General features: G+C 45.5%; 1 long non-coding RNA gene across 2 annotated transcripts in view; it reads left to right on the top strand.

Annotated features, from left to right (window-relative positions):
* Positions 1-2,480: 2,480 nt before the first annotated feature.
* LOC126946343 (uncharacterized) overlaps positions 2,481-10,142 on the top strand; it is a 35,047-nt gene continuing 27,385 nt past the window's right edge. For both annotated transcript variants that reach the window (XR_007722646.1, XR_007722645.1), the window contains exon 1: positions 2,481-2,778. This is a non-coding gene — a long non-coding RNA (uncharacterized LOC126946343). The remainder of the gene's footprint in view (positions 2,779-10,142) is intronic.

Below are 10,142 nucleotides of genomic sequence, written 5' to 3'. Positions count from 1 at the left end.
GGATCACCTGAGGTCGGGAGTTTGAGACCAGCCTGACCAACATGGAGAAACCTCATCTCTACTAAAAATACAAAATTAGCTGGGCGTGGTGGCACATGCCTGTAATTTTAGCTACTCGGGAGGCTGAGGCAGGAGAGTCACTTGAACCAGGGAGGTGGAGGTTGTCGTGAGCTGAGATCGCACCATTGCACTCTAGTCTGGGCAATAAGAGAGAAACTCTGTCTCAAAAAAAAAAAAAAAAAAGAACGCGTGGACAAGAACCTTATTTGAGTTGTCACCCTTCCTACCTCATACCTCATCATCCTCAAGCAAACAGTCAGGTTGAAAGTTACTGAGACTGCTCTGAAGCAAATTGTTGGCGATTTTCCAACAAGGTTTCCCAGATTCTCTTCTCTCAACATATCACTTCATGTTCAGAAACAGGAGTGGGTATTGCTGAATTACTAATGAAACTTGGCACCACAGATTTCATTTCAATAAATATTTGTTAAGTTCCTGGTACCTATCGTGTACCAGGAACTCTGTTAGGGGCTGTGGAGGATGCAAAATGAATGAGATGAGTCTCACTGGTTGTTTAAATAAGTAGCTCTACTACAAGGTAAGTGAAATCAGTGTTAAACAGAGGTATTAGCAATATGTTATGGGAACACAGGTGAAAAGGGGAAGGGGGATGGGAAGTCACATTTACTGAACACCTATGACAGGAAGTCTTGTCACACATGTTTTCACAGAGATTAATTCTGACTAGGGGAATCTGAAATAATTTCATGCACTAGGACGTTTGAGTTGGGCCTTGGAAGGTGAGTAGTAGACATTGGATCAGGAGAAAATCAAAGGAAGAACGCTTGAAGTTGAGAGGACAGCGTGTAAAAAGGCAACAGGGCATGAAAGTGTATAAGCTGTTCAAGGAACACAGGGTATTGGATATGGCTGGGCCATAGGGTATAAAAGGGTAATGTGGGTAATGAGGCATGGAAAGGTGGGCTGGCACCAGATTTTGGAGGAGTTTTAGTGCCTGGCTTGGAAATTTGAATTTTATTTTTTATTTTGTAGGCAGTGAGGAACCACTAAAAGCTTTTCAGTGAGAAAGACAAGGTGGAAACAATGCTTTAGGGCGATTAACGTGGCAGGATGCACTGGGGACTAGGTAGGCTAGAGGCTGCAAAGGTAGGTAGGAGGCCATGTCAACAATCTAGGCATGAGATTATGAAGGTTTAATCTAGGGAGGTGGCAATAATGATGAAAAGGAAGTGACAAATCTAATAAGATTGCAAGAGGCAATGTGGTGTGGTACAAAGTACATTGGACGGGGTTTCCAATATCCCTGAGTTCTAGTCTTTTTTTTTTGTTTTTTGAGACAGAGTCTCACTCTGTCGGCCAGGCTGGAGTGCAGTGGCGTGACCGCCGCTCACTGCAACCTCCACCTCCCAGGTTCAAGCAATTCTCCTGCCTCTGCCTCCTAAGTAGCTGGGACTACAGGCGCCCACTACCATGCCCGGCTAATTTTTGTATTTTTAGTAGAGACAGGGTTTTGCCATGTTGGCCAGGCTAGTCTTGAACTCTTGACCTCAGGTGATCTGCCCACCTCGGCCTCCCAAAGTGTTGGGATTACAGGCGTGAGCCACTACGTCTGGCCCCCTGGGTTCTAGTCTTGACTTCTATTCACAGGCTGTATTGCCTTGCCTCCCACAGACTCATTTTTTTCTTTCAAAAAAGGCAAAGCTGGCCCGGCATGGTGGCTCATGCCTGTAATCCCAGCACTTTGGGAGACCGAGGCACGTGGATCACCTGAGGTCAGGAGTTTAAGACCAGCCTGGCCAACATGGCGAAACCCCATCTCTACTAAAAATACAAAAATTAGCCAGGTGTAGTGGCACGCACCTGTAATCCCAGCTACTCAGGAGGCTGAGGCCGAAAAATTGCTTGAACCTGGGAGGCAGAGGTTGCGGTGTGCCAAGATCGCGCCATTGCACTCCAGCCTGGGCAACGAGAGCAAAATTCCGTCTCAGGAAAAAAAAAAAAAAAAAAAAAAAAAGAAGGAAAAAGAAAGAAAGAGAAAGGAAAAGGCGAAGCTGGGAGAAATAAATACCTTTAAGGTTTCCTACAGCTGGAATGTGCTTAACGACTATACTGCATGGGGCTTTATGTAGGACTAACTTACCAGACTTGGTAAAGGATTAACTAGGAAAGTGGAGGTGCCATTAATAGGATAGTGGAGTCAAAGAGGGAAGCTAGTTGTATGGGGAAAGATGATGTGCAGACATGCTGGGTGTGAGGTGTTAGTGGAACATCTAGCTGACTGTACAAAGGGTGGGATAGCAGCTCTGAAGAGAGGCAAGGGTGGGAGAGATTTCGATTTGGCAACCAAAAGCCTGAAAGCAACACTAGAAGCTATGCAGACAGATGAGTTTATCAAAAGAGGAAATGAGTATATGAGAGCAAAGAGCGAAGAACCATGGGAAGTGAGAGAAGCTGGTGGGGGGAAGACAAGGAAGGAACAACTGACGGTGAGCCTTGAACAAGCTACTTCCATTTTCTGACTCTTTAGTCTCCTCATTTGTAAAATGAGGGGGCTGGAGTAAGTAAGCTCTATAAGGCTCTCAGCTGTGACATCTATGCATAATCACAGAAGATCGAAGTGTACAGAACACCATGGAAACTGAAGAGAGATTCTGAAAGGAGGCTTTAAGAGGTCACTTGCATCCAGTGCTGCAGAGGCATCAGAGACTGAGGACTTAAATGAAGCCACTGATTAGCAATTTAAAGATCCTCTCCAAGGTAAGGACCCCTCCCTCTCAAGCCACTAATTTTCTATGACCTTTCTCCTACCATCTCTAAATGTGAACATTCTGTAAAATTCCGTTCTCTGGCCGGGCGTGGTGGCTCACGACTGTAATCCTAGCATTTGGGGAGGCCAAGGCGAGCGGAGCACCTGAGGTTGGGAGTTTGAGATCAGCCTGACTAACATGGAGAAACCCCATCTCTACTAAAAATACAAAATTAGCCGGGCATGGTGGTGCATGCCTGTAATCCTAGCTACTTGGGAGGCTGAGGCAGGAGAACCACTTTAACCTGGGAGGTGGAGGTTTCGGTGAGCCGAGATCGTACCATTGCACTCCGGCCTGGGCAACAAGAGCAAAACTCTGCTTCAAAAAAAAAAAAAAAATTTTCATTCTCTGCCCTCCACAGATACTTAGTCACACTCCTATAGCAACTGTTATCTCTACAAGGTGGATCAGAAATCTCTGGTTCACACCTTCCTTTCGCACCTCAGTTCACATTTCCAACTGTCTATTGGACGTTTCCACCAGTCACTGAAATTGAGCTTGCAGTAAAATTAGTAATACTAATGATAATAGTATGATTTAAATTTAAATAGTATTAAATTAAATAGTATTATTTAAATTATTAAATTTAGCTTGCAGTAAAATTAATAATACTAATGATAATAGCTAACACTCAGTACTTAATTGTGAGTCCTGTACTAAGCATATCACATATGTTATCTCCTTTACATCCTATAACAATCCTACAAGGTAGGTATTTTATTATCCCCACTTTGTCGATGAGGAAGCTGAGGGTCAGAGATTTTTTCTTTTTTCGAAACAGAGTCTTGCTCTGTTGCCCAGGCTGGAGTGCAGTGGCGTAAGCTTGGCTCACTGCAACCTCCGTCTCCAGGACTCAAGTGATCCACCCATCTTAGCCTTCTGAGTAGCTGGGACTACAGGTGCCTGCCACCATGCATGGCTAATTTTTCTATTGTTTGTAAAGGTGGGGTTCCACCATGTTACCTATGGCTGGTCTCCAACTCCTGGGCTCAAGTGATCCTCCCGCCTCGGCCTCCCAGAATGCTGGGATTACAGGCATGAGCCACAGCACCCAGCCCAGAGATGTTAAATAATGTCCAAGGTCACATAACTGGGGTGTCATGTAGTCAAGATTCTTCCTGATTCCACAGCCTGAGAGCTTAATAGTTTCGCTATAATCGATCTAAAAATCAAGTCATTATCTTTATTTCCTAAATCAGATCACCTCCCTTACTTCTCTATTTCTACTTCTACTTCACTCTCCCCCAGCATTTTTTCACTGGCTTAGAACAGGCCCTCATCCCCTCCTGCTCAGACAATTATGAAAGTGTCTCAAATGGTCTCGCCACTTGCAATTTTACCCTTCCAATTCCGGACATGTGATCAATCCAGCTTAAAAACATCTCTGAAGGCTCCCATTATCTAGATTACAGAATAAAGTCCAAACTCCTGAACATGGCTAAAGGAGTCCCTTCACAGTCTAGCCCCTAGCAGCCTGCAGTTTAGCTGCACTGAACTGTTAGTCATCCCCAACCATGTCACAGACATTTACATCTGAATGCCTTTGCTCATGTGTCCCTCTACCTGGAATGCCCTCCCCACTCTTCACTGGGATAACTTCTCCTCATCTTTCAAATCCCAACTCTAATGTCATCTCCTCCGTGAAGACTTCTCAGATTCCCAACCCCTTCTTCTGATAGAAATTATCTTCCCTTCTTGTGCTCCTGGATCTCGATGTCTGTCTCTTACTACACTATGAGACCTTGGGGGTGATGACCACATCCTGTTCCTTTTTTTTTTTTTTTTTTTTGAGACAGAGAATGAGGTATGACCAAATAGTTTTAAGGAGCTAAGGTTGACTTTATGGACCAAATGCTAAAAAAGCCCTCGTGAGAAAACTGGCCCGGTACCTTGCTTACAGGGATCCCAGCCTTATTCTTGTTTACAAAACAAGCCTGGTCTCATTAGTCAGTGTTATTGCCCAGGCGTGCGGTGGCTCATGCCTGTAATCGCAGCACTTTGGGAGGCCGAGGTGGGTGGAACACGAGGTCAGGAGATCGAGACCATCCTGGCCAACATGGTGAAACCCCGTCTCTACTAAAAATACAAAAATTAGCTGCGCATGTTGTCGTACGCCTGTAGTCCCAGCTACTTGGGAGGCTGAGGCAGGAGAATCCCTTGGACCCGGAAGGTGGAGGTTGCAGTGAGCTAAGATCATGCCACTGCACTCCAGCACTCCAGCTTGGCCACAGAGTGAGACTCCGTCTCAAAAAAAGAAAAGCAAAAAAGAAAAAAAAAAAGAAAAGAAAAGAAAAGAAGGCCGGGTGCGGTGGCTCGCGCCTGTAATCCCAGCACTTTGGGAGGCCAAGGCGGGTGGATCACTTGAGGTCAGGAGTTCGAGACCAGCCTGACCAACACGATGAAACCCTGTTTCTACTAAAAATACAAAATTAGCCAGTATGGTGGCACACGCCTGTAATCCCAGCTAAGTGGGAGGTGGAAGCAAGATAATCGCTTGAATCTGGGAGGCAGAGGTTGAAGTGAGCCAAGATCACGCCACTGCACTCCAGCCTGGGTGACTGAGCGAGACTCCATCTCGAAAAAGAAAGAAAGGAAAAAATAAAGGGCTGGGTATGGTGGCTCACGCCTGTAATCCCAGCACTTTAGGAGGTCGCGAATGGCGGATCAGGTCAGGAGATGGAGACCATCCTGGCTAGCATGGTGAAACCCCATCTCTACTAAACAATATAAAAAATTAGCTGGATGTGGTGGTGGGCGCCTGTAGTCCCAGCTACTTGGGAGGCTGAGGCAGGAGAATGGTGTGAACCTGGGAGGCGGAGCTTGCAGTGAGTAGAGATCGTGCCACTGTACTCCAGCCTGGGCAACAGGGCGAGACTCCATCTCAAAAACAAAAAAGGAAAAAGAAAGAAACAGAAATCTGTCTCAAGATGACTGTGTTGAATTTCTTGAGAGAAAGAATGTTGGTCTCTAGTGTGACATACTCCTCATGGATTTTTTTTAGGGTGAGTTAGATTATTGTTGCTTCGGAAGAGGCAATATTACAAAAAGAGGGAAGGAGTTGATTTAAAGGCAATTTAAAGAAAAATGTTAAGTAAATAGTAGTACAAGTAGTCACGCAAATAGAGCAAAAATTGTGGATGTGATACTTGAATAACTAAAGTTTGGGAAATTTTGCCAGAATATTCAGGTGAGAACTAAGCTAAACTGTGGCCTGGGAGAGTCTAGCAAGACACTCTTGCATTTAATTGTGAAAAAGGTTAAATTACCAATCCAGTTGGTATGCGGGGGACAGATTCCTCATCCTGACCTGCTGGACTCGAAGGCAAGGCTGAGGGGAGCATAGCCTCAGAGTACAGGTGCGTGGGCAGGCTCATCAGCTGGACTCATCAGCTCATCATAGGCAGGAACAGCTGGGGTGGGGCAAGGATGAGGATAAAGGCAGAGCAGCCCCAAACTTGCTAGCTCTAGATCTGTGTTTCCAGTGCTCTTGTAAACATCTCTTGGATGTTCCTCAGGCACCTCTACTGATGTGCTGAAGTCAGCTTATACTGGCAGCCAATTGTTAATTTTTTTTTTTTTTTTGAGATGGAGTCTCGCTTTGTTGCCCAGGCTGGAGTGCAGTGGCATGCTCTCGGCTCACTGCAAGCTCCACCTCTCGGGTTCACGCCATTCTCCTGCCTTAGCCTCCCGAGTAGCTGGGACTACAGGCGCCCACCACCACGCCCGGCTAATTTTTTTTGTATTTTCAGTAGAGACGGGGTTTCACCATGTTAGCCAGGATGGTCTTGATCTCCTGACCTCGTGATCCGCCCGCCTCAGCCTCCCAAAGTGCTGGGATTACAGGTGTGAGCCACCGCACCCGGCCTTTTTTTTTTTTTTTTTTTTGAGCTGGAGTCTCACTCTGTCACCCAGGCTGGAGTACAGTGTTGCGATTTTGGCTCACTGCAACCTCTGCCTCCCAAGTTCAAGCAATTCTTCTGCCTCAGCCTCCCGAGTAGTTGGGTGGGCAACACAGCAAGTCCTCATCTCTACACAATACTTTAAAAATTAAGAAAAACAAATAAAAATTTAAAAATAGGCTGGGAGCAGTGGCTCATGCCTGGTAATCCCAGCACTTTGGGAGGCCGAGGCGGGTGGATCACGAGGTCAGGAGTTTGAGAACAGCCTGGCTGGCATGGTGAAACCCCGTTTCTACTAAAAATACAAAAAATTAGCCGGGCATGGTGGCGGGCAGCTGTAGTCCCAGCTACTCGGGAGGCAGAGGCAGGAGAATTGCTTGAACCCGGCAGGCAGAGGTTGCAGTGAGGTAAGATCACGCCACTGGACTCCAGACTGGGCGACAGGGCAAGACTCCGTCTCAGAATAAATAAATACATAATGAAATAAATAGATAAAAATTGGCCGGGCGCGGTGGCTCAAGCCTGTAATCCCAGCACTTTGGGAGGCCGAGGCGGGCGGATCACAAGGTCAGGAGATCGAGACCACAGTGAAACCCCGTCTCTACTAAAAATACAAAAAATTAGCCGGGCGCGGTGGCGGGCGCCTGTAGTCCCAGCTACTCAGGAGGCTGAGGCAGGAGAATGGCGGGAACCTGGGAGGCGGAGCTTGCAGTGAGCCGAGATCGCGCCACTGCACTCCAGCCTGGGCAACAGCGTGAGACTCCGTCTCAAAAAAAAAAAAAAAAATAAATAAATAAATAAATAAATAGATAAATATTAAAAAATAAAAAATTAGCCTGTTGTGGTCCTAGCTACTTGGGAGGCTGAGGCAGGAGGATCACTTGGGCCCAGGAGCTCAAGGCTACAGTGAACTATGATCACATCACTGCACTCTAGCTTGGTGACAGAGTGAGACCCTGTCTCTAGAAAAGAAAGAAAGAAAGAAAGAAAGAAAGAAAGAAAGAAAGAAAGAAAGAAAGAAAGAAAGAAAGAAAGAAGGAAAAGAGAGGGAGGGAGGGAGGGAGGAAGGAAGGGAGGAAAGAAGGAAGGAAAGAAAGAAAAGACTATTCTATTCCAATAGGGAAGAAAGGTGGAGTTCAACTCCAAATACAATACAAATACAGTAAGGACACGTGGGGATTTATTTATAGCTGAGGAGTGGTGTAAGGGGTCAGTGGATGGACAATTATTGAGAGGAGACATCAAGAGTAGGACTAAGGATTTAGAGATCAAAAGTAGGGGAATGGCCGGGCACGGTGGCTCATGCCTGTAATCCCAGCACTTTGGGAGGCCAAGGTGGGCAGATCACAATGTCAGGAGTTTGAGACCTGTGTGGCCAACACGGCAAAACCCCGTCTCTACTAAAAGTACAAAAATAGTAGCCGGGCGTAGTGGCAGTCGCCTGTAATCCCAGCTACTTGGGAGGCTGAGGCAGGAGAGTCGCTTGAACTGGGAGACAGAGGTTATAGTGAGCTGAAATCGTGCCACTGCACTCCAGCCTGGGCAACAGAGTGAGACTCTGTCTCCACAAATAAAATAAAATAAAATAAAATAAATAAATAAATAAATAAATAAATAAATAAATAAAATAAGGCTCATGCCTGCATTCCCAGCAGTTTGGGAGGCCGAGGCGGGCGTATCACAAGGTCAGGAGTTCGAGACCAGCCTGGCCAATAGGGTGAAACCCTGTCTCTACTAAAAGTACAAAAAATTAACCAGGCGTGGTGGCGGGCGCCTGTAGTCTTAGCTACTCAGGAGGCTGAGGCAGGAGAATTGCTTGAACCTGGGAGGTGGAGGTTGCAGTGAGCCGAGATCATGCCACTGTACTCTAGCCTGGGCGACAGAGCAAGACTCTGTCTGAAAAATAAATAAATAAATACATAAATAAATACATAAATAAATACAATACAATAAAATAAAAGTACAACAATTAGCCAGGCGTAGTGGCGGTTGCCTGTAATCCCAGCTACTTCTGGGGCTGAGGCATGAGAATCGCTTGAACCCAGGAGGCAGAGGTTGCAGTGAGCCAAAATCGCGTCACTGTTTTCCAGTCTGGGTGACAGAGCGAGACTCCGTCTCAAAACAAACAAACAAAACATCCAAACAAAACAAAACAAAGCAAAAAGTGGGGCAATGAAGAATTTGATCAGATATTAACGAGATGGGGATAACTTAGCAGGATTCCCTGCTAAGACTTGACTGGGCAGGACAAGGAAGGACAAGGGCCAACGTAGAGGCCTAGTCAAAAAGAGAGCTCAGAGGAGCCTAAATAAAGTTTGGTCAATGAGAGATTCTTTTTCAGTCCTTCCTCTTGTTCAAGGCAAGAAGTGACATTCTTCTTTCCTCTGAACAATTTAAAATCATTTCTTATTCAGTAGCCTTTTGTTCATTAAGGACCAGCTGAACCATGTGTTGAGACTTGGTAGTAGAGGATATTTGCAATCAGGTATTTAATGAGGGTGGTTTCTGTGAAAACAAAAGAAAAAAAAAAAAGACTGATGGTTGGAGCAGACTATAAATTCATGAGTCCAGAGGACAACCAGTTGAGAAGATTTCTATACACTGGGCTTGAAGCATCTTTAGATGGTGGAGTGAGGACAGCAGTGGCAAGCCAAGGGATTTTCTGATTTGCAGTTTGCATGGTTATTTCCTGGAGCGAAGCATGGAAGAGCATGGAAGTTCCACTGAACTTCCTGAGTGGCCCACACAACAGCAGGCATGAAGGTTGTTCATACATGATCGGCTTTGGTGACGAATCCTTTTGAAGTTTTATATCAAGGTGTCTTGCTTTCACTTGTAGGGCTTCTTTAGATCCTGGGGAGAAAGAAAGTCAGCTACAAGACAATCTAGAGTCCCAGTAAGGATCTAGGCAGTCAGGTTTTAGTTCCCAGTGTCACCAAGTCAGGAGGGTGGGAAAATAATTGGAAAGATCAATTTAGAGAGTTATAGCTATATATTGAAGGAAACTGGAAGAATTGAGAATTTGTTGAGGACTAACAAAATGCACAGGACAGCAGAATCTAGTCCAACTTATAGGTAGATAACAAAGTAAAACGTAAAATGTAGATTGCCAAGTGGTGAAAAATATTTCAAAGACAATGAACAGGACTAGAATCTAATAACCCACAAGGGTGTGCTAAAGTTTTCTATTGAAACATAAAATTTCTTTCTATAGTCACCCCCTTTTTTGATCAATGACAACCAAAATCAGTGTGCAGAAGGGGAGTTTAAAAACAAACAAACAAACAAGGCCCGGCACGGTGGCTCACGCCTGTAATCCCAGCACTTTGGGAGGCCGAGGCAGGGGAATCACCTGAGGTCAGGAGTTTGAGACCAGCCTGGCTAACATGGTGAGACTCCATCTCTACTAAAAATA

The sequence above is a fragment of the Macaca thibetana genome, chromosome X (assembly GCF_024542745.1).
Source record: "Macaca thibetana thibetana isolate TM-01 chromosome X, ASM2454274v1, whole genome shotgun sequence".
Classification (NCBI taxonomy): domain Eukaryota; kingdom Metazoa; phylum Chordata; class Mammalia; order Primates; family Cercopithecidae; genus Macaca; species Macaca thibetana.
The sequence above is the reverse complement of the archived record's forward strand: the minus strand, read 5'-3'. Positions and strand labels throughout refer to the sequence as shown.